The 27,152-nt window shown below is 34.9% G+C and overlaps 1 protein-coding gene across 1 annotated transcript in view; it reads right to left on the reverse strand.

The window, feature by feature from the left end:
- Window positions 1-27,080, reverse strand: part of zbtb20 (zinc finger and BTB domain containing 20) — a 136,479-nt gene extending 109,399 nt beyond the window's left edge. Inside the window, exon 1 of the mRNA XM_056458789.1 lies at window positions 26,814-27,080. The gene's annotated coding sequence lies outside the window, so the exon portion shown is untranslated. The remainder of the gene's footprint in view (window positions 1-26,813) is intronic.
- Between the last annotated feature and the right edge of the window lie 72 nt (window positions 27,081-27,152).

The following is a 27,152-nucleotide window of genomic DNA, read 5'->3' on the forward strand; positions in this document are numbered from 1 at the left end:
CTATACAGCTTAAAGTGACATTTAAAGGCTTAACTAGGTTAATTAGGCAAGTTAGTGTAATTAAACAAGTCATTGTATAATGATGGTTTGTTCTGTAGACAATCAAAAACAAATATTGCTTAAGGGGGCTAATAATTTTAACCTTAAAATGGTTCATAAAAAAATTTAAAACTGCTTTTATTCTAGTCAAAATAAAACAAATAAGACTTTCTCCAGAAGAAAAAATATTATCAGACACAACTGTAAAAAAATATTTGCTCTGTTAAATATAATTTGGAAAATATTTGAAAAAGAAAACAAATTTTCACAGGAGTGCTAATCATTTTGACTAACTGTATATCTATATTCTGTGGAAGGCATATAGGGCCAAGAAATGTTCGTGTAATCAATATGTTCAGTATTATTTTGCATAACAGGCGTTCCTATACCTCTATGTATTTGCACAGACAAGATATGTCTTCTTATATGCTGTGCAGGAATATCAGACTTTCTTTCACAACAACCGACATCAAGTTTATTTATTAATAAAGAGACTAAGCCGAAAAGAAAATGAATGACTGAATGAATGAATGAATGAATGAATGAATGTTGTTTCTGGTCATCTTGTCTGTGTGCATTAATATGTATCTTTGAATGATGATTTGCAAGGAAGCTGGGAAGTACTAGACACTTTCAGTGCTTCATGCTAAAGCTAGCAAGGCTTACTGCACCTTTAACATGTGCTATGCAAATAATAATGACAAATAATATACTTTTACATTTACAATTATGGCGGCACAGTGGTTAGCACTGTCACCTCACAGCAAGAAGGTCACTGGTTTGAGTCCCGGCTATGTCAGTTGGCATTTCTGCGTGGAGTTTGTTTGCATGTTCTCCCCGTGTTGGCGTGGGTTTTCGTCTGGTTTCGCCCACAGTCAAAACACAAGCGCTATAGGTGAATTGGATGAACTAATTTGGCAGTAGTGTATGAGTTTGTGTGAGAATGAGAGTGTATGGGTGTTTCCCAGTACTGGGTTACAGCTAGAAGGTTGTAAAACATAAGTTGAGTAGTTGGCGGTTCATTCTGCTGTGGCGACTCCTGATGAATAAAGAGACTAAGGCAAAGGATAATGAATGAATTTATAATTATTAGAGGATGCAATCTTAATCTAAAATCCCATTTAGACACATGGAAATATATGCAAATTAGATATATGACAGACATTCCTTTTCCTTCGGCTTAGTCCCTTATTTATCAGGGGTCACCACAGTGGAATGAACCACTGATTCAGCATATGTTTTACACAGTGGATGCCCTTCCAGCAGCAACCCAGTTCTGGGAAACATCCATACACACTCACACAATACGGCCAATTTAGTTCATCCAATTCTCCTATAGTGCACATGCTTGGACTGTGGGGGAAACAACCAGAGCACCCGGAGGAAACCCACACTAACACGAGGAGAACATGCAAACTCCACACAGAAATGCCAACTGACCCAGCTGGGACTCGAACCAGCGACCTTCTTGCTGTGAGGCAACAGTGCTACCCACTGAGCCACCCACTATGACATATATATATATGTGTGTGTGTGTGTGTGTATATATTATCATTATACACAATTATTTCACTGGAAAAAACTGAGATAGTTACAGTAGATACTAATAAAATCATTCTTTAATCTCCAAACCAAAACAACAGCGAATAAGAACACCCTTGAAAACTGTGTACATACCTGTTGCCAAACATACAGTATTTACACACAAGAATATACTGCCAGCGCACTACGCTGTAAACAGGAAGTCTTTCTTTCTGCCAGTCTTTCTTTCTTAAACAATGGTATTGTTTTTTTCTTCCTAGAAAATCAAATAAAGTCTGCCAAATCTCCGATGTCAAAATATAAGGCTTTTAGAAACCTTAAATCATCAGATTAATAACCGTGTTGCAATTGCAGCATGTTAGGACAGCCAACCATTTCACAAGATTTACAAAGAGAAAACTGCCAGTATCTCATTAATGTTTTTCACCTTATCGATGGATTTAAGAATGTGACCTAATTGAAAATGTGAATTAAAAATAAAAACTTCAACAATCCTTTTGCTGAGGGGTCACTGACTGCGCTGTGTTATTTAAGTGGTTATTTGCTGCACATGAATAGATGGAGAAAGTTTCGCAAAAAGATGCTAATATATATTCTAATATATATATATATATATGTGTGTGTGTGTGTGTGTGTATAAATATATATACACATATATATACACACACACACACACACACACACACATATATATATATATATATATATATATATATATATATATATATATATATATATACACAACAGTTCTGTCTGGTTCTTGAATCTGATTGGCTGATAGCAGTGCGATATTTTGCCAGTAAAAGGCCTCTTCACCCTTCACCTCTGTGTATTACTCCGCCCACATTCAACCAGCAACAAGCAGAGACGCTACAGTTTGACAAATATTACTGTTGTTAGACAACGAAATGTTTTTTTGTCGAGAATGTAGTTGTTTAGATTGCAAGTATGCAGTTATTTGTGAGAATAGTTTTCAATTCAATTCAGTTTCAATTCTCCTTTATTTGTATAGCGCTTATACAATGTAGATTGTGTCAAAGCAGCTTCACATAAAAGGTCACAGTAAATAGGAACAGTGTAGTTCAGTTTGTAGTGTTTAAGTTCAGTTCAGTTTAGCTCAGTTCAGTGTGGTTTAATAATCACTACTGAGAGTCCAAACACTGAAGAGCAAATCCAACGATGCGCAGCTCTACAGATCCTGAACCATGCAAGCCAGTGGTGACAGCGGAGAGGGGAAAAAAACTAGAATCGTGCCTATTTTAAAATATTTACAATTTCTGAGAGAGCTCGTCGGCGGACAAAGATGGTTGATGTTGTCTATCCACAAGATAGCGCCAGGACCGCAAAATAAACCCTTGCTTAGTGTGTTTTCTTGAGCGCGAATAAGAAGCTGAAAAACGGAAGAGTCGCGGTTTTTAAGGTGGACCGGATAGAGTCAATAAGAAGTTGCAAATAAGAAGTTGGATTCAGCCTCGTTCCTCCTTATCGCAAACACAACAGCAGTCTAGTAGTGATTGCTCTGCTTTTTTCGAGGTTAATTATTGTCATATTTTAACGGTCGCTTAATGTTTGTTATGCATTGTAGTACATATACTACTCGTGTGATATTGCTCATATATATATATATATATATATATATATATATATATATATATATATATATATATATATATATATATATATATATATATATACATATATACATATATATATATATATATATATATATATATATATATATATATATATATATATATATATATCAAATATTATTTACTGTCATCATGGCAAAGATAAAATAAATCAGTTATTAGAAATGAGTTATTAAAACTATTATGTTTAGAAATGTGTTGAAAAATCTTCTCTCCATTAAACAGAAATTGGGGAAAAAATAAACAGGGATACATAAACACTGGATGCATGATCTGATGCAGTCTATTCAAATAGAAATTTTTTTGACTATTTGGCAACCCTTCTTGTCACATAAAAAAAAAGATTATTAAAACTCTATACCTGGCCTATTGTCCTTGTCTCTGGCTTTTTAAATGGAGAGCACAGAGAAAATTTGTATGTTTACTTTGCATATTGCATATGTATTGCGGTTACGACTCAATATATGTTAATTATCTTTATAATCTTATGTTATTTATTGCTTTATTAATTACCTCTTATTATATTAGATAAATATTTTTGATACTAGAATTTATAAGTGTATGATTCATACAGGATGAAAATGTGACCTAATTTTGATTTCTGCTGGACTTTCTGATTCTTTATATTTGATACTCTAACTCTCTGTTCTGCCCACAAATTCCTTCCTCTGAACAAACTAGTACCATCACAATTTCTCTGTTGTGGTCATTTTAATTGACAGCCTACAAGTATTTGACCTCACTTTTGGGACAAGCTGTTTTGCAAAATGCAAATACTTGTATTATAAGGACAGTGAAATGTATGGGTTGCTGAACAACTTTGCAACCGGACTAAATAATATGAGCTCTCAGTAAAAGCACTTGACACAGAAACAGCCATATACACAATATGACACTGATTCTTGTCTATTTTCCTGCGGTATCATGTATTATAACCTCAGATACTATGTGATGTTTTTTATACAGCAGTTCTGTCTGGTTCTGGAATCTGATTGGCTGATAGCCGTATGATATTCTGCAATAACAGCACTCGTACAGCCTCCTCACCCTTGTGTATTACTCAGCCCAAATAGAGCGACAGCAGATCAATAATCTCATGCAGTTTGACAAATTTTGCAGCTGTTGGACAACATAATGTACTTTGAGGCTTTTTAGGTGAGAATGTAGCTGTTTAGATTGCAAATATGCAGTTTATTTATAAGGATAGTGCCTATTTTAAATATTTTTAATTTCTGAGAGACAGCGTGTTGGCTGCCATTAGCCTGTCATTGAGCAGAGCAAAGACGGTTGACGTAACAATGGCTGTTGTTTTGACAAGGCTAATTCATTGCCGACAATCATTATATTAACCAATCAGCTTAAAACCAAAGCCCTATAAATAACTAATTAGCTCTCCTCGGATGCCAAATATATTTTGTTCATTTAAAATATCTGTATGTATGATCTTGTGAAAAAGTGCTGCTAATAGTCAATTTAAATGTCATTTTTTAACCCAGCTGTTGGGTTAATCCATATTTGACCCAGCATTTGGGTTAATAAATAGCAGATTGCATTATTTTCAAAGGGTTTACGCTCAAACCACAAGATAACTACACTACAAAATGTTAAAAAATAATCTCAATCTCCTCCATTCTTTATACATAGAGATATTTATTGATTTTAATAGATGTGTTTTGTAGAAAATCAAAAGACACAGGCTGCGTCCGAAATCGCCTACTACTCAGTTAATTACTACTACTACTACTACTCGTTAAAAAAGTGCGTTTTACACAGTTTGTATGTGAGTTGTATCAGTCGGGGGCCGATAGACATCACAATGCTAAGCCGGCATCGCGATCCTCCACCCCGCCCCCATCACAGCAGCAACCCGCTCGCGAAAAATACACACGGCCCCATTTACACTAATACATCTTAGAAACATTAAGTTAAAGTTACAATGGGTTTACTTACTTAAGTAAAGTAAATAATCACTTTTTATGGCACGGTGGCTCAGTGGTTAGCACTGTCACCTCACAGCAAGAAGGTCGCTGGTTCGAGTCCCGGCTGGGCCAGTTGGCATTTCTGTATGGAGTTTACATGTTCTTGCCAAGTAGGCTTGGGTTTCCTCCGGGTGCTCCAGTTTCCCCCACAGTCCAAACACATGCGCTATAGCATAACTGTATTGGCTGTAGTCTATGGGTGTGTGTGTGTATATGTGAGAGTGTATGGGTGTTTCCTAGTACTGGGTTGAGGATGGAAGGGCATCCACAGTGTAAAACGTATGCTGAAATAGTTGGCGGTTCATGCCGCTGTGGTGACTCCTGATAAATAAGGGACTAAGCTAAAGAAAAATTAATGAATGAAATAATCACTTTTTTACAGTGTTGTTGTAACCCATTGTTGGGTAAAATATAGACAAACCCAATTGTTGGGATAAAAAGTGTCATTAAAATTTAGTAGGAAAAAAAACATGGGTTTGTCAATATTTGACCCAACTTTTGGTTACAATAACACAGCATTTTTAAAGTGAACTGTTAGCATTGGTTAATGTTAAATGTTGGAGAAATATGGTTAATTCTGTGTTTTTTTAAAGCTATTATACTTTAAAATCTGCATTGTGTTGACGTCAAATGCTGTGATGTGCCAAATGACTACAGTAATCCATGATGCGTCATTGCTTCATTAATATTCATGAGTCTGTGTCCTCATCCAATGAGAAGTCACATCCCTGAATTATTCACAACAGCACGTGTTGATTTCCAATGTCAGAAGATTCAATCTGTGAGCTCGCATACAGTGACAGCGAGAGAGGCAAATATGGATAAAAATGAGTGTTTGTTTTTGCTTTGAATGAGTTTCTGGGATGCAAAATAGTCATACTTTCGGTTTTTGAGTGAAACTGAGCTTCACCATTTCTCGATATGGAGAACAGAAATCTGTTACATTCTGTGTGTATCAGTTTCCATATTAAAAGGACACTTTCGAAGCACACAAAAAACACAAATTTGGACGAACACAATGTCAATTTTTTTTACATTCATTTTCATTTTTTTAACACAACTGTTGGGTTAGTTGGGTTTGACCCAGCATCGGGTTTATAAATCACAGCATGTTTCAGGGTGTATTATTTTCAAGTGTTTCAGCACAAATCACAAGATAACTACACTACAAAATGTTCAAAGATAATCTAAAATTGTGTGTATCTGTTTCCATATCAAATAGACACTTTTGAAGCATACTGTGACAAAAAAAAACACAAATCACCGCAGAAAAATTACCATTTTGTGTGAATACTTTCTAAAAACTAGTTGAAAAAAAAACAGGATGATATTTAAATCTCTTTAAACACAAAAAGCCTGAGACCCTGCCAATATTCATTACATATTATTCAGACTTGTTTACTGAAAGAGTTAATGATACAACTGTTAAAATAACAAATACAATTTAGAAGTGGATCATTTATACCACTGTTATACAGGCATAACTTCTTGCCCTAAAACTGCCCCATTGTAGAGGTAACAGTAAAATCCGTAAAGCTGCTTTATTAATTTACTTAAGTTTTTACTTTAGAATTTTTACATTGCCATAACATTTCATTTTATGGCGTGAAAACTTTCAATTCTACATCATAAACCAATATATTCAATTCAATTTAGGGCTGGGTGATATGGCAAAAATGCATTCTCAATTAATTCTTTTCCAATAACGATATATATTTTGATATCAGTTGTTAATTCTTCCAGTTTTAAAAGAGTATCCCTAAAATAACTGAAGCCACAAATTAGAGCGTGCATTAAATAGCATAACCTGTTTTTGGTGGGCGATAATATTCGGAGGCCATAATTTAATGCATCTCTATTATCAACACACTTCTAGATTCCCATTGTTGCACATTTCTGCTGTGTGATTGGCTCTTAGATCAATATAAAATAAAAAAGTACAGAGCTTATCATTGTTATCGGGATAAATTTTATTGCCATTCAATATAATATAGTTTATCGGCCCAGCCCTAATTCGATTCAAGTGTATTTGTATATGACTTTTCTTAATAGTTATAGTTTCAAAGCACATATATCTACTGTATATATTAATAAAATGTGAATTTATATAATTTTGGAGTAAGAATGGCTATGGCAACTGCAGCTAGCATACCATTAATATACGTTATTATGATATAACTATAACTATATAACTATAACTATATAACATATAACTATGAAATAAATACAAAAACAAGAGTGCAAACGCAAATTGCTGTACTGTACTCAATTGAAGTAGACTGAGTTACAAAACATTAATTTGGTCACACTTTAATTTAAAGTACAATTCCAACTATCAACAAACCATTAACTGAGAATTAGGGCGTCACAGTGGCGCAGTGGTTAGCATGATCGCCTCACAGCAAGAAGGTCACTGGTTCGAGCCTCGGCTGTGTCAGTTGGCATTTCTGTGTGGAGTTTGCATGTTCTCCCCCAGTTGGTGTGGGTTTCCTCCGGGTGCTCTGGTTTCCCCCACAAGTCAAAAGACATGCGCTATAGGTGAATTGGGTAAGCTAAATTGTCTGTAGTGTATGTGTGTGAATGAAAGTGTATGGTGATGGGCATCCGCTGCGTAAAACATATGCTGGATAAGTTGGCGGTTCATTCCGCTGTGGCAACCCCAGATTAATAAAGGGACTAAGCCGAAAATGAATGAATGAATAACTATGAATTTTTAACTACTGATTTGTTGTTTATTAAAAGTTAAAATCGTAGATTTTAGGATGGATTTAGGTATTTGGTAAGGATTAAGGATGTAGAATAAGATCATGCAAAATTTGTGCTTTATAAGTACAAGTACTAGTAAACAGCCAATATCTTAAGTCAGTAGTTAATAGTGGGAATTGGTACATTCAAAAATAAATGGTAAATGAAGACTTTAGTTTCAGTACAGTGTTTATTTCGCTCGCGCACATTGTTATTCTTTAGGTAAATTATTCTCTTTTTTGGTAAAAAATATTGACTATTTGCGTCTGCGTTTAGAGTGGCGGTTCTTCTCTGATGATGTCAGTTTGTTAATATTCTAAGCCAAGCCCCTCTTAAAGCTGGTTTATACTTCTGCATTGAGCAATCGCGTTGACACACGGCGCATGCTTGCGCGTAGCCGTTATACTTCTGCATGCTGTTTGTGTTGCTCTGCAATAACACTTCAGAAACGCTAGATGGCAGTAGGTTATGTTGTGTTCCTCTGTATCGAGTATCGTGTTTTGTTTTTTCCGAATGCTACCTCAATGTACAAGTAGCTAAAACTCGCTCATTCAGAGGTGGGAACGTAAACACAAAACATCTGGAGCTCCTCCACAGGACTCGATACTTGTAAACACTCGCTCCATCTGGCTCGTGGTTCTCAGCACCGCCTACACTCATCACCGCTACCAAGCTGACCAATCACAGAGCTTGCGCTACGCGTTGTTTGTTAGATATTAGTATCAGTATTATTCATTTTAAGGATATCTATAAGCTAGTGCGCTCTAAAAAAGTGACAAAATTCGCATTTAGAAGATATAAAACTGATAAAAACATGTAAACCCTGTCACTTCCTCCTAAATGGATCAGCAGTTTTATTCACGTCACCTCACACTACAGTTCTCATCACATCATAACCAATCAAATGCTCTCTAGTGTCTGACATGCCCCGCCTCCTTCAAGACGCTTCTCATTTGCTTTTGATTTGATGGACTTGAGCTCAACCACTCTCACTGGCAGAGCTGTGATAAAACAAAACACTATTGGCTGCTTTTTTTTTTAAAGGGGAGGAGCTACACTATGTCCCACCCTCTCATCATGTTTCAGTTGAGATTACGTCAAACAGCAAATAAAAATGCAAATTTCAAAGCACGAGACCTTTAATAATCTAATTTAATTGAATCCAAACATAATCAAGCAAAATGACTACTGTATTATTAAATGATTCACAAAAACGTGATTCCAAACTCACCACTAATCAGTGAGGAAACTGTAAATTTGGGAAAAAAAATCTCTAAAAACAGTGCTTTTCTGGCCAGAAAACAATTCACACACTTACCCCTCTGCCAAATTGCCTTGGCAACAATATCTGTCCTGGCAACAGGTATGTACACCTATGCACACAGTTTTTCAAGGCCATTCCTACTTCAAAATCGCTCCGAAATGCTTCCTCAGTTCTGCAGCTGTCCTCTTTAAGCTGGCCCAGTTCATACATACCCATAAAAACGTCAAGTGCTCTTTCCAAAATGGCCACATAATACAGAGTAGGATAAACAACACCTGGATACAGCCACTGCAATAACGTGTGGCGTGTTCACTCCCCTCTGAACCAGACACAAGTCGCAGACGAATGTCCTTAAACAACACACACACAACACACGCCAACCCTGTTCTCCAGAGAAAGAATATGCTTTTAAAATATTTACGTCAAGACAGACAATCGTGACCTTTACCACGAGTCTACATTTTGCGTTTCCTGAAGTCTTTCCTTTTTAGCACCCCGAATCGTACATGATTTCAAATACCCTGCATCATTTTGTTCATAGTTGTGTATTTCTGCAGTGAATTAAACGTGTGTGTGTGTGTGTGTGTGTGTGAATGTGCGTGCATTCGATGACAGTTGTTGTCTTCCCAGAAACATGATACATTATATATTTGTCCCACCAGATCCTCCACTGTTCCGTGCAGCGTCTTCAAAAACTAGTCCCTGCCAGTAACAATAAAGACTTGTTAACAATGTGAAGTGGTAATGTGTTAAAACAGCCTTCGCCGTCGTAGCCTTTCCTCGATTTTTCGGCGTTATTCTTCTCCTATTGGAACGGTGAACACGTTTGGAGCTGCCCTTTTCTCCAAAATGGAGGACATTCTATCTGTGAGTGCTCCGCTGTGCTCCAAAGCAGCTCCCTCCCTTGCGTTCGTCAGGCCCGCTTCTTTTTTTCTTCTTTTTTTTTATACAGCCCGGTTGTAAACAAATAAGAAGTAAACTTGGCCAAACTCTAAGAGAGAACTCTTTGACTATACCTCTGTTTTATTTTTTCGTCTCTCTCTCTTACAAACCATTTCCAGATATTTTCCTTCAGAAATGGCAGTGATCTCACTAGGACTTGTAGAAAACCATATGAGAGCCGGGGTTAGCTGAGGACACCAAAGCACCTTGGCAAACATACAACTTCCCTATTAGAATCCAAGATACATTTTTCACATCAGTGAGATGCCTGTGTACTCGTTTGTGCGTTTAAAGAGACACGCTGAAAAGCCATTCCTGTGCTTTATCCCTGCAAACTTAAAAATTATAAGAGAAAAGCACTCTTTTGGAAGTGTAAAAACAAACTGACTCTCGTTTAACATTTGACAGGGACAGACTTCGGTGTTTACGTTATGTTGAGAATGTCACAGAGAATATGTTGTGTACTTTACACATATTTAGGAGGGAAAAGATTGACCAAGTTAAGGCTGCAACACATGACTGACAATTATGTATGCAAAAGGGCGGGAAAAAGTTGCTGGCACGCTCAGCGTGGAAAATCCCCATTGTACCAAAGCAACTCTTCTTTCTGAGGTGAATGTTACTAGTCTGCCAGGTGAGGGCTCAACCTCGCTGCCTAAAACTGGTTTTCCTGATGTGGGCGTGTGAATAAGATAGCGCGAGTAGGTGACGCTGCCTCAATCGGGTCATCTGAGGTGAACGACGTACAGTGCAACAGTACAACCTACGATGCGTTAACTTACAAGCGGAAAAAATGCATCATTGGGAATAAATCAGGAGAGTAAGGTGGAGAACACGAGGACGTCTCCATTCCACTGAAGCAGCTGCTGTTCAAGGAAACACAATTAGACTTTTTAAAGGGGCGCATGCACAAAAGACAAAGGGGTTTCAACTTTGACCTGGATTTTGCATACAGTCCGTGCCTATATTAAGAATTCCTTTTTAAACCAGCAAGCTGTTGCAGGGGGCATTGCCAAACACAACTCAACTCACATGTGTGTGCATGATATTGGGAAAAACTTAACATTGAGATGTTTCGTTTTTCTGCGATATCAACAGAATTGATTGATTTAAAGAGCTCAATTTGTAAAGAATTCATTTAGTTTTTTATAAAGTTTATACATTTTATTGATTTTCCTTTTTGCAAATAAAGCAGATATATAGGTCTGTCACAATAATCAATATATGGACAACACATGGACATGACCTCAATCATTTTTGGTGATGCAATATATACCGCCCATACATAAAGACCAATTCTAGGAACACTTTAGCTGACTGTGCAACATCTCTATCTCTATTTGAGGTGTCAGTGCCAGTATGGTTAAAAACACACTATAGTATTTAGTATAAATTACTATAGTATATTTTCATGTGGGTGTCTGACAGCTGAAAATAGATCTTCAGCAGATATAGCAGCCTCTGTTACTCTTTACCTTGCATTTTTTTGTGTTAACATTTATTATTATTTATTTAGGATATGCGTGTTCACATTCTGATTCCAATACCTGATTATTAAACTATTAAAATGACTATAATTAAATGAAATATTCTTAAGAATAAAATATGATGTGTTCTTTGTCATTATGGCTGGGGCCAGATGGAATCTGCGGACATTTTTTGCTATTTTTGCACAGAATTTTGTTGAAAATCTGTGGATTTAAAGGTATTTACAATCCTTTTTAACTTTTATTTAATGTTTACAATGCAAATCCAATTAGATCCACTTTATTTGGTAAATAAAGCAAGTCGCTTCTATAATATATCTACTAAAAGGCAGAAAATATTACTTTACACACTGTATTGTAAATAAACCATATGAATATTTTCATGTTTGTCAATAATATTACTAGAATTAATAAAAAAACTGAATAAATATAAATTTACACACATTTACACAAGTAAATAAACAGAACCAATGATGGGCTTAAAATCTGTGGAAATCTGCGGAATTCTGCACGCGCAAATTCTGTGTGGGTCTGATTATAGTATAAAAGGGTCTTAAAATGACAATAATATCATTTATCGCAATATATTTTGGTGCAATATATCGTATGACAATAAATAGATATCGTTACAGGCCTGCAGATGAATATCAAATACAAAGCATTAACATAAAAACAATTCAATACAAAATAAATAAATAACATCATTTCTAAATTATATGCATATTAAATAGTTAGTAAATACACCAAACCAAAACACACACAAGAAAAAAAGGAGTGTGGGGGGTTGATTATATCATAAGCTACATTTCCTCTCACCTATTTTTATGCACATTTTGGATATGCGTATAAAAAACAGATGATGGAAACGCCAAGATGCGCATAAATTTTTTAAAAATGCGCATAAAAAACATGCGCATAATTGAGTAGGATAATTTTTTTCTTCGATAAGAATAGATGTGCAAAAACTATGATAGAAACACTTTTACTGAACAAATTTCAGTATGCGCGTTAAAAAAGTCATGTGATATTGTTATAAGAGATCATGTGATGATAAAAATATGTGTTAATGGACAAATCAGCAGGCTGAGCACATTGTTAAACATCTGAAATGTTGTTTTGGTCATTCTAAAAAACCTTAACCATTTCAGTATTAGTGCTTTTATATTATTAATGACCTCCAGAATCAAGAGCGTCTGTGCTCTGCATCTCACGCTTTCAAACGCCACCTCGCGTTCACAGCGTGTCAGGATTGCCTTCTGAGGGACAAGCAATTTATTAAATGAAGAAAAGATTGACGCAGCTTCTCCTACCGCAGGAAATTCCTTATTTAATGTTGATATTTGGCAGCAGTTGATCAGGAAGTGACGATTTTGTTCACTTTGACTCGTTGGATGAAAACGCTGCTTTATTCGCACGTCTTTATCCGATAATCCAGTTTTGCTCATCAAGCTAATTAGCATTTTTGGACAAAAACATAGCTATAGACATAATTATTATTTTGTCTCGTTACTCGTTTGCTAGCATTGTAAGTCAGAAATTTTACAAATTTTGCCCATTTCAAGAGTTCACACTTAGCTATTGTTTAATAAAATTTTCAGATTTGGCATGCTGTCCCGGGAGAGAATCCTGAGAACCCTTGGAGATACTTAGGGGGAGTCTCGCCATGTAGCATGACAGAAGGTTCCAGATTAGTTAGGTCTCGAGAGCTCTCCCTGGTAAAGGAGAAAAGGTAGAGATGGGGTGGATTGTTCTTCAAAAAAACGAAGATAAGAAAGGTAGGATGAATGAGCTTGTTTATTGGATGCTAGAATTCATCTGATTGGTCTAACAATGATATCTAATTGGACTAGCAATGATTATTGATGCGAGGCCAGCCGCGATCAATCATATCACGTGCTCCTCTCGAAATTATTTAAAACTAATAAAACTTCACTTCAATCCTTCCATGTAAACTCTAGGAACGTTTTTTTTAAAGCTGCTGCACTTTACTTTTACTCTTTACTTTACTCCTTTACTTTAGTGGATAAGGAAACGGTGTTGTGCGCACTCCGCTGAAGACATCAATTAGCCTACATATTTAATTTCGCTTCTTAAGTGCAAAGATTTGTTTCAAAACTATTTCTAAATTCAGTTCTACTTTCCAGTAAACTAATAAATGAATAATAATGAAGTGTGGTCAAAAGTGTGGTTTGGAGTTATGTCTAAACACACGTCCTGTTCTTATGCCCCATATTGTGATGCAGACATCTCCAAAACCTGACAGGTGGACAAATCTAAACTTGTTTAGATTTAAACAAATATAAATATGCATATAATAAATAATACTGCTAATAATAATAGCATTATACAAATGTAAATTGTCATGAATAAACTGAAAGTAGCCCTCAAAGACAAGGCATGGAGGCAGTGGTTTTTATATTTCTGTAGAAAATAATCATTTTTATAACATTTTAATCCTTTAATTGTTTTCATTTTTAAAGATATTTGTGTATTGCTGTACATCCTGTGTGTATTAAGCAGAGATGTATAAAGTACTAGAGACCCAAACTTAAGTAAAAGTACAAGTGCTCTATCAAAAAGTGACTTGAGTAGAAGTAGAAGTGGTCTTTAAGCACCATACTTAATACTAAAGTATTCAAAATTTTTTGTACTTAAGTATTGCAAGTAGTTCATTTCAAAATTTACTACTCAAGTACTGAAAGTAAAAGTACAAGTATTGTGAAATGTAGTTATTAAAGAAAGCAGTCAAAAGACATGTTGTTTTGTTTATTTTAAATATCTTTTTTTGAGGCATGTGATTAAGCAGAACGAAAAGAAACATGGCTTTCGATACTGTTTTCCTCTCGCACTTGAACCACAAATTTGATAAATTATAACAGGTTTAACACACACCTTTCAAAATTGTGTCACAAAAACACTCTGTAATCCACTCAAAACGCTATCGAAACCCATTTTTGGATCGCAAATTACCGGTTGCAAACGCTGTAAACAGAAGTTCTAAACATTCCACCGTAAGACGCTGGTCACTATGGCGCCCTCCATGCAGCAGCCGAGAAAAAGGTCTATAATAGTAACGAGTAGCAGTGCGAATCTACACTGGTCTCACGGTTTGGTTCGGTTGCGATTATCATGCCATCGATTCGGTTCAATTTGATATCTCGGTGCATTGACGATTCTTTCCATACATAATTAGATTTTTTCTTCACAACACAAGAATTTTTTTAATTAAAATCTATAAATATATTTATATATTATTTCTAATACAATTTTGTTCTTTAATACAGCAGTAAGATATATGAATGGTAGCCTTAATTTGACCTGCTCAAAGAAAACACTCTTTCTGAATGTACCCAACAAAACTCCAGTACATGCACAGAAGACAGCATGAGCATTTATAGCAAATAAACTCATGTAAATATTATACCGCTTGCTTTTTGAGCACTGATAGGCGAGGTCTTACACCCCTATGATTGGTTATTGTCTTCACCTGCTCAACAGAAAAGGCTGCGATCGGCTTTGGAAATGAAAGCGATGTTCACCGATGGCGGGTCTTTATGCACATAATACACGGTTATCACAGGTAATTCATAATAGACAGAAAACTTGTAGAGAAAACTTGCACCTCAGGCAGGCTCGTGTCTTGCTTTAACAGCAAAGAGGAGAGGAAAAGTTACCTCACAAATACGCCAGCGGGTCAAATGTCCAAAGTGAGAGAGAGAGAGAGAGAGGTAAAGATGGAGTTTTACAGCATTTCTCCGTAGTAGTGAAATAGCGGCTCGTGTGCTGTGCCGCCTTCATTGTAGTAAGAGCTTTAATTACTCGCCCTCGTCTCCTTCGCCATAGTATTCTACTGAGACATTGCGCATAGGAGATAATTGATGTCAGTACGTAATAACCGGTTATGATCTATTACTGAACCGATATCAATAATTTTGACACCCCTAGTAACGAGTAATAATGCAGCACATAAAAAGTCTAGCAGAGTAAAAGTATTAAACTTATCGAAAATATGTACTGAAGTAAAAGTGGAAGTTGGAGAAAAAAAACAATACTCCAGTAAAGTACAGATACAGCCTTTTTGTACTTAAGTACAGTAGTGAAGTAGTTCTACTTCGGTACTATACATCTCTGGTATTAAGCAACGTGTACGCATTTTGAACCTAGAACGCATAACTAACGTGCTCTGCGCTGCACTTTAGACCAGGTTTTAGTTGGTCAGTGGCACAATCTATTTCAGTTTGATTTCAAAATAGCAACGTGCCAACAGTTCGCCTTAACACACCTCCTTTATAGACCGGCACATCCATAAGTCCTCATAGGGGCGCAAATGGATTTATTACTTAAACAACATGGCACAAAACATGAAAATTAGGGTTGTGCGGGTCTGAAAATAGCAACAAATCGCACCAAACACATCTTGTGCCTTTTTGCGCCAGGTGTATGATAGGGCCCATAGTCTTCATTGTATAAAAAATCTTAAATGTTACAATATCTCATACACTTCAAATCTCACATTCATAGGGCTTTAAAAAAGGCAAATAAATAAATAAATGGAAAAAATTTTAGTCTATAAAGGTTAAACTTTACAATGTGGTCAATTATAATCTCCACTCAAATCTCCTAATGGATGAATGAACTAAAACTGAACTGATTTTGCAGAATCCACATTGTGTCTATTGTGGATTTGCTTCTGCAAGGTAACAAAAATCTGAAATTTAGTCTCTGAATAATCTGACGAGTCCTCCTCAGGTCTGTCCTTCACACTCATAAAAATAGCATGAAAATTAGGAAATCGCTCATCAAGACAAACCTCACATTCAGTAAAAAAAAAAGAGCCGAATTTATTCTTCTAACATGTTTTTTTTTATTAAATTCTTTTTACATTTTAAACTCAACCCAATTTGTTACCCCAACTCTGAGTCAAATATGGACAAAACCAAAATGTTGGGTTCATTTTTTAATCTAATTTAATTAAAATTAACTCAGCCCAATATGTCCATGTCTGACCTAGTGTTGGGTTAAGACGACCCAGCATTTTTTTTAGAATGTATACATGTTTGCAGCTTGTCTCAGCATTAAAAGCAGAAAATACAAACTATGTCTGGTCTTCCTCAATTTCAGATCACTTCAGTATAAAGTAAAATGTCAATTTTACTTAAAATTATCAAGTTACTTCAATGCATTCTTTACTATTTAAATGGCATCTTTGTATATCTTTTCTGCTGAAAATACTGTTGTCCTAAATAACATTTGAAAAAATGTAAATAAAAAATCTTACACATACCTTAGGAACGGTATTACAGAACGGAATGGTGGTTTTTATAACCTTGACTTTTCCAAAGCGTGGTATACCTTGAAAATGGTTATCGTCCCATGCCTATCACACATTCATAGGCCTTAAAAACAAAGCAAATGAGTAAATGGAAATCTTTCACTCTATTAAGGTTAAACTTTACAACGTGGTCAACTATAATCCCCACTCAAATCTCCTCAAATCTCCTAATGGGTGAATAAACTAAAACTGAACTGACTTTGCAGATTCCTGATTGTGTCTATTGTGGATTTGCACATTGCGATACCAATGCTAAATGCAGTATATACTTCCGTGAGGTAACAGAAATCAGAAATCTAGTCTCTGAATAATCTGACGAGTCCTCCTCAGCTCTGTTCTTCACACTCTTAAAAATAGCGTGAAAATTAGGAAATCGCTCATCAAGACAAACCCCACATTCAGTAAAAAAAAAGAGCCGAATTTATTCTTCTAATATATATATATATATATATATATATATATATATATATATATATATATATATATATATATATATATATATATATATATATATATATATAATTTTTTTTTAAATTCATTTTACATTTTTAACTCAACCCAATATGTTACCCCAACTCTGAGTCAAATATGGACAAAACTAAGGTTGAGTTAATTTTTTTAATTCAATTTAATTTAAATTTTTAACTCAACCCAATATGTCCATGTCTGACCTAGTGTTGGGTTAAGACGACCCAGCATTTTTTTTTAGAATGTATACATGTTTGCAGCTTGTCTCAGCATTAAAAGCAGAAAATACAAACTATGTCTGGTCTTCCTCAATTTCAGATCACTTCAGTATAAAGTAAAATGTCAATTTTACTTAAAATTATCAGCTTATTTCAATGCATTCTTTACTATTTAAATGGCATCTTTGGATATCTTTTCTGCTGAAAATACTGTTGTCCTAAAAAACATTTTTTAAATGTAAATAAAAAATCTTACACATACCTTAGGAACGCTATTACAGAAAATGTTGGCGGTTTTTATAACCTTGACTTTTCCAAAGCGTGGTATACCTTGAAAATGGTTATCGTCCCATGCCTATCACACATTCATAGGCCTTAAAAAGAAAGCAAATGAGTAAACGGACATCTTTCACTCTATTAAGGTTAAACTTTAAAATGTGGTCAACTATAATCCCCACTCAAATCGCCTCAAATCTCCTAATGGATGAATAAACTAAAACTGAACTGACTTTCTGGATTCCTCATTGTGTCTATTGTGGATTTGCGCATTGCGATACCAATGCTAAATGGTAAATGCTGTACAGTATATCCTTCCGTGAGGTAACAGAAATCAGAAATCTAGTCTCTGAATTATCTGACGAGTCCTCCTCAGCTCTGTTCTTCCTACTCTTAAAAATAGCGTAAAAATTAGAAAATAGTTCATCAAAACAAACCAAAAAAGAACCGAATGTATTCTTCTAAGATAATTTTTTTATTAAATTCATTTTACATTTTTAACTCCACACATAATGTTACCCCAACTCTAAGTCAAATATGGACAAAACCAATGTTGGGTTCATTTTTTTTTTAAATTTAATTTACTTTTTTTTTCTCAACCCAATATGTACATGTTTGACCTGGTGTTCGGTTAAGACAACCCAGCATTTTTTAGAATGTATACATGTTTGCAGCTTGTTTCAGATATGATTGTAGCCTGAGGGGTGAAGCTCCAGAAGGAACCCTTTGGTTGGTTGAGTGTTGAAGCACAAGTGATTCGTTACTCTCACAATGTATATTTTGCATACATAAGTGAGTGATGATCTACATCTCTCTCTTCATAGTCATGCTTTAATGTAAACTGACCATTCTCCAGAGAATCAAAAGCAGAAAATACAAACTATGTCTGGTCTTCCTCAATTTCAGATCACTTCAGTATAAAGTAAAATGTCAATTTTACTTAAAATGATCAGGTTACTTCAATGCATTCTTTACTATTTAAATGGCATCTTTGGATATCTTTTCTGCTGAAAATACTGTTGTCCTAAAAAACATTTTTTAAATGTAAATAAAAAATCTTACACATACCTTAGGAACGGTATTACAGAACGGAATGGTGGTTTTTATAACCTTGACTTTTCCAAAGCGTGGTATACCTTGAAAATGGTTATCGTCCCATGCCTATCACACATTCATAGGCCTTAAAAACAAAGCAAATGAGTGAATGGAAATCTTTCACTCTATTAAGGTTAAACTTTAAAATGTGGTCAACTATAATCCCCACTCAAATGTCCTCAAATCTCCTAATGGATGAATAAACTAAAACTGAACTGACTTTGCAGATTCCTGATTGTGTCTATTGTGGATTTGCACATTGCGATACCAATGCTAAATGCAGTATATCCTTCCGTGAGGTAACAGAAATCAGAAATCTAGTCTCTGAATAATCTGACGATTCCTCCTCCTCAGCTCTGTTCTTCACACTCTTAAAAATAGCGTGAAAATTAGGAAATCGCTCATCAAGACAAACCTCACATTCAGTAAAAAAAAAGAGCCGAATTTATTCTTCTAAGATAAAGCCTACGGGTAAGGGAATGTTCAGCTCAATTAGGAAAAGTGGATAGCTCACTAATTCTGATAGATCTCTCAGATTAAATTGTCAAGTAATTACATTGCGAGCATTCACTAAAAGCAAAAAAAAATAAAAAATGGACGAACTTCACAGCCCAATTACAACCAAATTCGAAACGTTTTCTCGAGGGCTAACTCAAGCATGTTTCATAGAAGTCGTCAACACAATCTGAGATCTCTGTCCTGAGATACAGCAGTTTGGTATTAAAATAAAGCCTCTTTTTGCATTTCTATCTCCACTGGATATCCCTCTTACAACAAACTCTATAATGCTGAAGTATTTTTTGTCAAACGGCTGGCTGGAGGGATCATAGTTTTATTGCTGGAGACCCGTGAACGAAAGCAGAGAAAATCAAAGTGTGAACAAATGTGCCTGTTTCTGTGTCTGACCATTGTTACCATGGTTTCCCCTCTGGCTATGTCATGAGTCTTGATGTAAAATTGTTCTTCTACGTAAGAGAAACATCGTCATGCACTACAGATCATGCAATGAATATTTGAATGGATCTAAATAAGCCATATTACTTCTCAACTCGTAATGGAGGCCTGCTAAGTTCTTTTGTGTTCTGGCTTTTCTGGAGGTTTAAGCCTTTTAAGCCTATTGTGTTGTTTATATTGTCAACATTTGGAAACATTTACCTTACTAATAAACCACTGGGTATATCGTGAAAAACCAAGAAAAACCAATATTAGGGGTGTTGGGGAAATTTACATTATTGATAGTTCACCAATATGCAGTGATCAATTAGATATTACTAGGAATTTGGAATCTGTAAGTGACGAAATACACAGATTTCCACAGATGTTTGAGCCCATCATTGAATCTGTTCATTTAAATATGTGTTTATTCCATTTTTTTAAACTAAATTCACTTATATTATTGAATAATATGCAAATGTTCAGATAAATGTACTGCTGTAGATTTGTTTACCAAGCAAGTGATTCGAATTGGTTTTAAAATGTTATTTTTTGGTGTATTTCTATTATTATTATTATTATTATTATTATTGTTATTATTATGGCTCAGTTTTCAGCTCCAACACTCACAAAATAATTCTACATAAATCCGCAAAATTAATTTATTATTCTGTGCAGAAATAGCAAAAAAATCTGCACATTCTGTTTGGTCCTGGATATTACCTATAATAATATGAACATGTAATCAGTAATGTGAATGAGTTTGAATGTAATTGTTTCGAAGGACCTCAGAATAACGTGAGAAGTTATGTATATATACTGTATACTCTAAAAATGCTGGGTTGTTTTACCCCAACTCTAAGTCAAATATGGACAAATCCGACATTGGGTTTATTTTTTTTAATTAAATTCAAGTTACATTTTTAACTCAACCCAATATGTTACCCCAACTATATGGACAAATCCGACATTGGGTTCATTTATTTTTAATAAACTCAATTTACATTTTTAACTCAACTTAATATGTTACCCCAACTCCGAGTCAAATATGGACAAATCCAACGTTGCGTTTTTTAATTCGATTCAATTCAGATTTTTATCTTAACCCAATATATTACCACAACTCTGAGTCAAATATGGACAAATTCATCGATGGGTTCATTTTTTAAAATAAATTAAATTTATATTTTGAACTCAACCCAATATTTTACCCCAATTTCAAGTCAAATATGGACAAATCCAACGTTGGGTTAATTTTTTTAAATTAAATTTAATTAAATTTTTAGTCTCAACCCAATATTTTACCCCAACTCTGAGTCAAATATGGACAAATCCAAAGTTGGGTTATTATTTTTTTTTTTTATAAATTCAATTTATATTTTTAACTCAACCCAATATGTTACCCCAACTCTGAGTCAAATATAGACAACTGCAACATTGGGTTTATTATTTTTTTTCTTTTTATTAAATTTACATTTTTAACTAAAACCAATATGTTACCCTAACCGAGTCAAATATAGACAAATCCAGCACTGGGTCAATTTTTTAATTAAATTAAATGTACATTTTTATCTTAACCCAAGATGTTACCTTAACTCTGGGTCAACAATGAACAAATACGACATTGGGTTCATTTTTTTAAATTAATTCAATTTACATTTTTAACTCAACTCAATTTGTTACCCCAACTCTGAGTCAAATATGGACAAAACGAAGGTTGGGTTAATTTTTTTTTTATTAAATTTAATTAAAATTTTTACTTCAACACAACATGTACATGTTTGACCTAGTGTTGGGTTAAGACAACCCAGCATTTTTTAAAATATATATATATATGTGTGCAGCTTGTTTTAGATATGATTGTGGCCTGAGGGGTGAAGCTCCAGAAGGAACCATTTGGTTGGTTAAATGTTGAAGCACAAGTGATTGGCTAATCTCAAATGTATAGTTTGCATTCATAAGTGAGTGATGATCTACATCTCTCTGCTCACAGACATGCTTGTATGTAAACTGATCATTATGCAGAGAATCAAAAGCAGAAAATACAAACTATGTCTGAATTTCTACAACTTCAGATCACTTCAGTATAAGATAAAAAGTAAATTTTACTTGAAATTGTCAGGTTACTTCAATGTATTTAGAATAAAAAGACATTTCCATGACAGCAGCCCTAAAGCAAAATGACTCCTCCTACTGGTTAGGTCCAGAAACATCAGAAAAAATAAATAAAGAATTCTTGTCATGCATGTTTGCTTAATTAAAACACTAGAATCAACATCATGTCAAAATACTTCAGGATATCATTTTGAGACGGTCAATTCTTTGCTTCTAGAAGATTCCAAGCAATCAAATGAAATATACTGTAACATGATCATTATGAGAAATATCATACCACGTGTCAGGCTGAAATGTGTTGCAATTATATCATGAAGAAAGCAAAGCCAAAAGGCCAAATGCCTGTATTACACAAAACGCTATACCCTCCCCTCTTAGTACTGTCACCTACTGTTAATACACAAGAATGGGTATTTGGAAACGTGTGTGAGCTGAGCAGCAAGCAAGTTAAACAGAAAATAAATTAAAAAAAGAAATATGTTTCAGTTCCTGACAGTGTGTGCCTGAATTAACAGTGTATCAGCATTCGTCCCTGCGCTGTATGTTGTTCAACACTCATATGATATCCATCTATTTATATGTGCATATATATAGGTTCATGATGTATATCTGCCATCAGATCTACATCAGGGTAATGTGGTTGATCTCGTTGTGTGTTTAGCTCGGTTTTATTCATTCGTTCTCCCGTCTACCCAAATAGAAATCTGATACATGGAAATATATGCAAATTATATAAATTACCAAGTTCATATTTGGATTTTGCATATGTAAAGTACATGTTGTATATGCAACATATATTTTTCCTATAGATTATAGCTAATATATTTGAACAGATATGTAATTTGAAAACAAATATATGTAAAAATATATACGTATAGACAAATATACGTATAGACATTTAAGTTGCATATATATGACATGTATTTTATAATATGTGAAATCCAAATATGAATTAGAAGGTCATATTTGTAATTTGCATATATATATATATATATATATATATATATATATATATATATATATATATATATATATATAGTATTTATATATATATATATTGTATTTATATATATATATATATATATATATATATATATATATATATATATATATATATATATATATATATATATATATATATATATATATATATATATATCGTATTTATATATAGCTTTTGGACTTCTTGGAAACATACACCATGTGCTGTACTGAAATAAACTGTATTGTCTGATCATAAGTTGATCTGACTCCCACCCTGACATATAATTACATTAATGCATGCCACCATCTAAACAGGCAAGATGATATTCCTATAATCTTAACTGTACAGCAAAACACTGACAATAAACAACGCAATCAAGTCTCATTTTCGGGGTATAATGAGAACGACCCTTCCTATCATCTGACAAAACCATTGTAATTCTCTACAACTGCAATTGCTTAATAGTAATTCGACTTTCTTTCGATAATCAATTGCAAGCCAACTGACAAACTCTTTAGGAGTCTTTGGCTGTGGCATGTGAGCATTACGTTTGAAGCACTAAGAGGGTTTGATGTCTCCAAAATAAACAGCGCACAATGCCTCCTTTTGATCTACGAATCTCAATATTCCTAAGATCGAGATTTATTTGTTGTCTTTTGCTCGCATTTAATCGTTCTCATCTCACCAAAAATAGACAAAAGAATGTTTAACGATTTTTTAAAAACTTTACTCCACATTAAAAACAGGAGTATGAATTCGATTATGTGACTGAGGTCCATATGTTTCAATGGTCTGTCATCTATCACACCCAAAATAAATAAATACATAAGTATTATAAATAAATAATTATCCGCAGGAATTAAAGCACGTTGCTGCATCATTAAACATTCAAAGGTCATTAAGCATAAATGTAAAAAGTGCTTCAAAGCACATACGATGACCATGCGCTCTTATTTTGCTGTTATAATTTCAACTCAATGAGGTGATCATTATAAGCAACAATCAATATGGATTTCAAATCAGTAAACACAATAAACACATTACTCTTAAATGCTTAAAAGACTCTGTTAATGCATAGGATATAAGTTATCAACAACTTATTCATTTAATACATTTTACTTAAGATTTAAATCACTCAAGAACAAAATTTATAATAATAAAAAATGCTAAAACGCACAAGTTTATTTTTTAAACACAAATGTGTCACATATTTCCAAGCATAGCCACACTTATGTTTAACTACACTGTAATAACACTTGAAAAGCGTTCAGGAGACACACAGGAATATGAACTGTTAAGACTCCTAACATGTTTAGGCTACTTCTGTTTACAATACATGCGATTCACATTTACAATAAGGTTTATTTTCGGTTTTGTTGTTGTATAACGTGGTCCCATTCACGCAGAGCTACAGCAACTTAAAGCTGACAGACGAACAGCCTACACACAGCCAAGGCCCTCTATCCCAATCGAATACCGTCCAAAACAGCCATAAAACCACACACGTTTTTAATTGATACAGTTGAAGACGTATTTCCACTTCATTAAGCAGGTGCACAATAAAAAAAAACACCATGAGAAAGTATAAGCGGAGCTGTCTTGCACGTGTTGGGGTAAAATGGCTTAATTCAGGAACTAATACAGGCCTTATAACCTGGATTTTCATTCAAAAATAATTTCTAATAAAACCTAGCTGGATATGGAAAGAGTTAAATTACTCGACGATGTCCTGCCAGCAGATCCACGAGAGCTTTTACAAAAGAGTTAGGCTATGTGAAATAAGGGTCGGAAGCAGAGCAATGAATAAATAAATAAATAAATAAAGCGCCAAAATATTTTTATTTCAGATATATATTTGCAATAAGCAAAAAGAACAACTTATTCCTCACAAAAAAAGTATTTCTCAAATATTTGTAATGATTAATAATAAGATAAAATATATAGGCTAAGTTAATCTATGCATAATCCTTTCTCCTAGCCACGTAAGATGTGAAGACATGCACATTTAAGTTGTAGGTGAAACGTAGAACGATTGAAACAAGACATAAAAGTGTTTGACAGGCATCCATAATTATAACTCCAAATATATTAGTGTACTTCCAAGGCCGCACTGCCAAAAATGTAAGACTGGCGGTGCGTAAATCATTAAAAAAAATAAAAACTGAGTGCGAACAAACACACACTTTGTTAAATAAAAAATGAGACTATTAAAATGTGTTTACCCCGTTAAAAACAAGCTTTTCCTCAATTCAGTTCACAAGAAAACACTCAAATAATCAAAGTAGCCAACATCGGATAGAATCTCCCCACATTAAATGACAAGCTTTTCGTGTAATTTGCTATAAATAAACAGCTTATATAAGACAGACATTTTATAATACTGCGTCGGGAAACAGAGGGCATATGATAAATTAATGAAAAATGTGTCTGGGCTGCTTTTTCCACTACGGGCCAATGCCATGGCTCTCATACCCGCCGTCTCCTACCACACAGAGATAACAATACAATGAGAGCTGTGATCGGACGGCCGCTCCAAGGCCCCGTTACCTCCAAAAAAAACTGAGGACGAGCTCCTCTGTGTTTTGCCATATGAAGTTTTTTGGTGTTAAAATGGCCGAGAGATTTATTGTTTGCGTAGCCTCCAAACGCGTGCGTTATAGGCAACAAGCTGGCACTTCACAACACGGAGTCAAAAAGAGGTCATTCAGTAAGTACAAGCGTTAGAAACCAGAACAGATGGGCATTTATGTTTAGTGACTGAAAGTAAATTTCGCTTTCCTTACGTACTCGGAGCGAGCACTAAAAAATTCGGTCACTTAGCAAGCCTGCGTATCCTAATTTAATAATGACAAATAACGGACATGGTAACGCGCCAGATACACTCCCTACAAAACTCCACAGTTTTAGTGTAACTACAAGCTGGCTTTTAACACATCCACCGAAAACAGCAACATTCATAACAATTATGCTTATGTCTGAGATAGCCCGAGTCCAGAGGCTAGCGCGCAAATCTACCGGGGTCAATAAAATATTAGCAATAGCCCGGAAAATACTGGGATTCCGGATAAGCGGCTGAAATGTTTAAATCATCACTTCTATCTCGAGTTAAACAAATTACTTCGTATTGTGAAGCACATTTGTGATACTTGACACTTAACACACGTTCGGAGCGGTGTTATTCTATCAAATATTTTGGTCGTATGTAGGGAAGTCCCTAGCGGCTCCGCTTTTCGTGTCATGGTTCAGTGTTGTTACGTTTAACTTGGCGTAAATATTAAAACGCACTGTAAACGAATACAACCCATAAGAAGTACAAACAAAGTGTTCACATCCCGACAACTGCTTAAACTAGTATAAAATGAGTGAGCGAGCGAGGAATTACATGGTCATTCTACCTGAGACGTCACTCCGGACTAACATTTAGTCAATATTTTGCTGTGTTCACATTTCAGACAAACACTAGATGTTCTGGGGAAAACTTCAGAATGGAGATCCTGGGGATTCTTTCGCAAGTAAATGTAATTTCACTTGCAAGTTTGCTTTTTCCTCTTCAAAGCTGGTTCACTTATAAAACACTGATGAACAATGAGTAAAGTCTTGCGACTGAGCTATTACTTTATGCTTGACGCTTAAGTTTTTTCCCGGTTCATATCAAGGGAATGACTGCTATTACTCTTATAAATAGCCTAACATAAATAGTATAAGTACCCTCCCCCTCCCTTCCCTCTCCCTATTTCTTACCTGCTGCTTTAAGGGTCTTTCTTCTCCAGTGGCTACAGCGCTTCACAGCTTCCCCGGTTTTCCCCAGGCAAGGACTGAGTTTATTAATATTGTCCCTTACTTTGTTTCATTTCTCACTTCCATCTTCTTTCATCTCATCAATAAACACACGCTGCAGCCTACCTTCGGAGAGGACATCACGCAGCTCGCTCGTGCCCTCCCATTTTTTCACTATTCGTCGAAGATTTTGGGCAGCCACGCCTTTCTGCTGGCGATTGGAACAGAATGGACTTTCTTGAAGCACGTAGGTTGTGATATAAATCGTTCAACATGACTTTACCCCAATCGGTGAGCCGCACG

The sequence above is a fragment of the Danio aesculapii genome, chromosome 5 (genome assembly GCF_903798145.1).
Source record: "Danio aesculapii chromosome 5, fDanAes4.1, whole genome shotgun sequence".
NCBI lineage: Eukaryota > Metazoa > Chordata > Actinopteri > Cypriniformes > Danionidae > Danio > Danio aesculapii.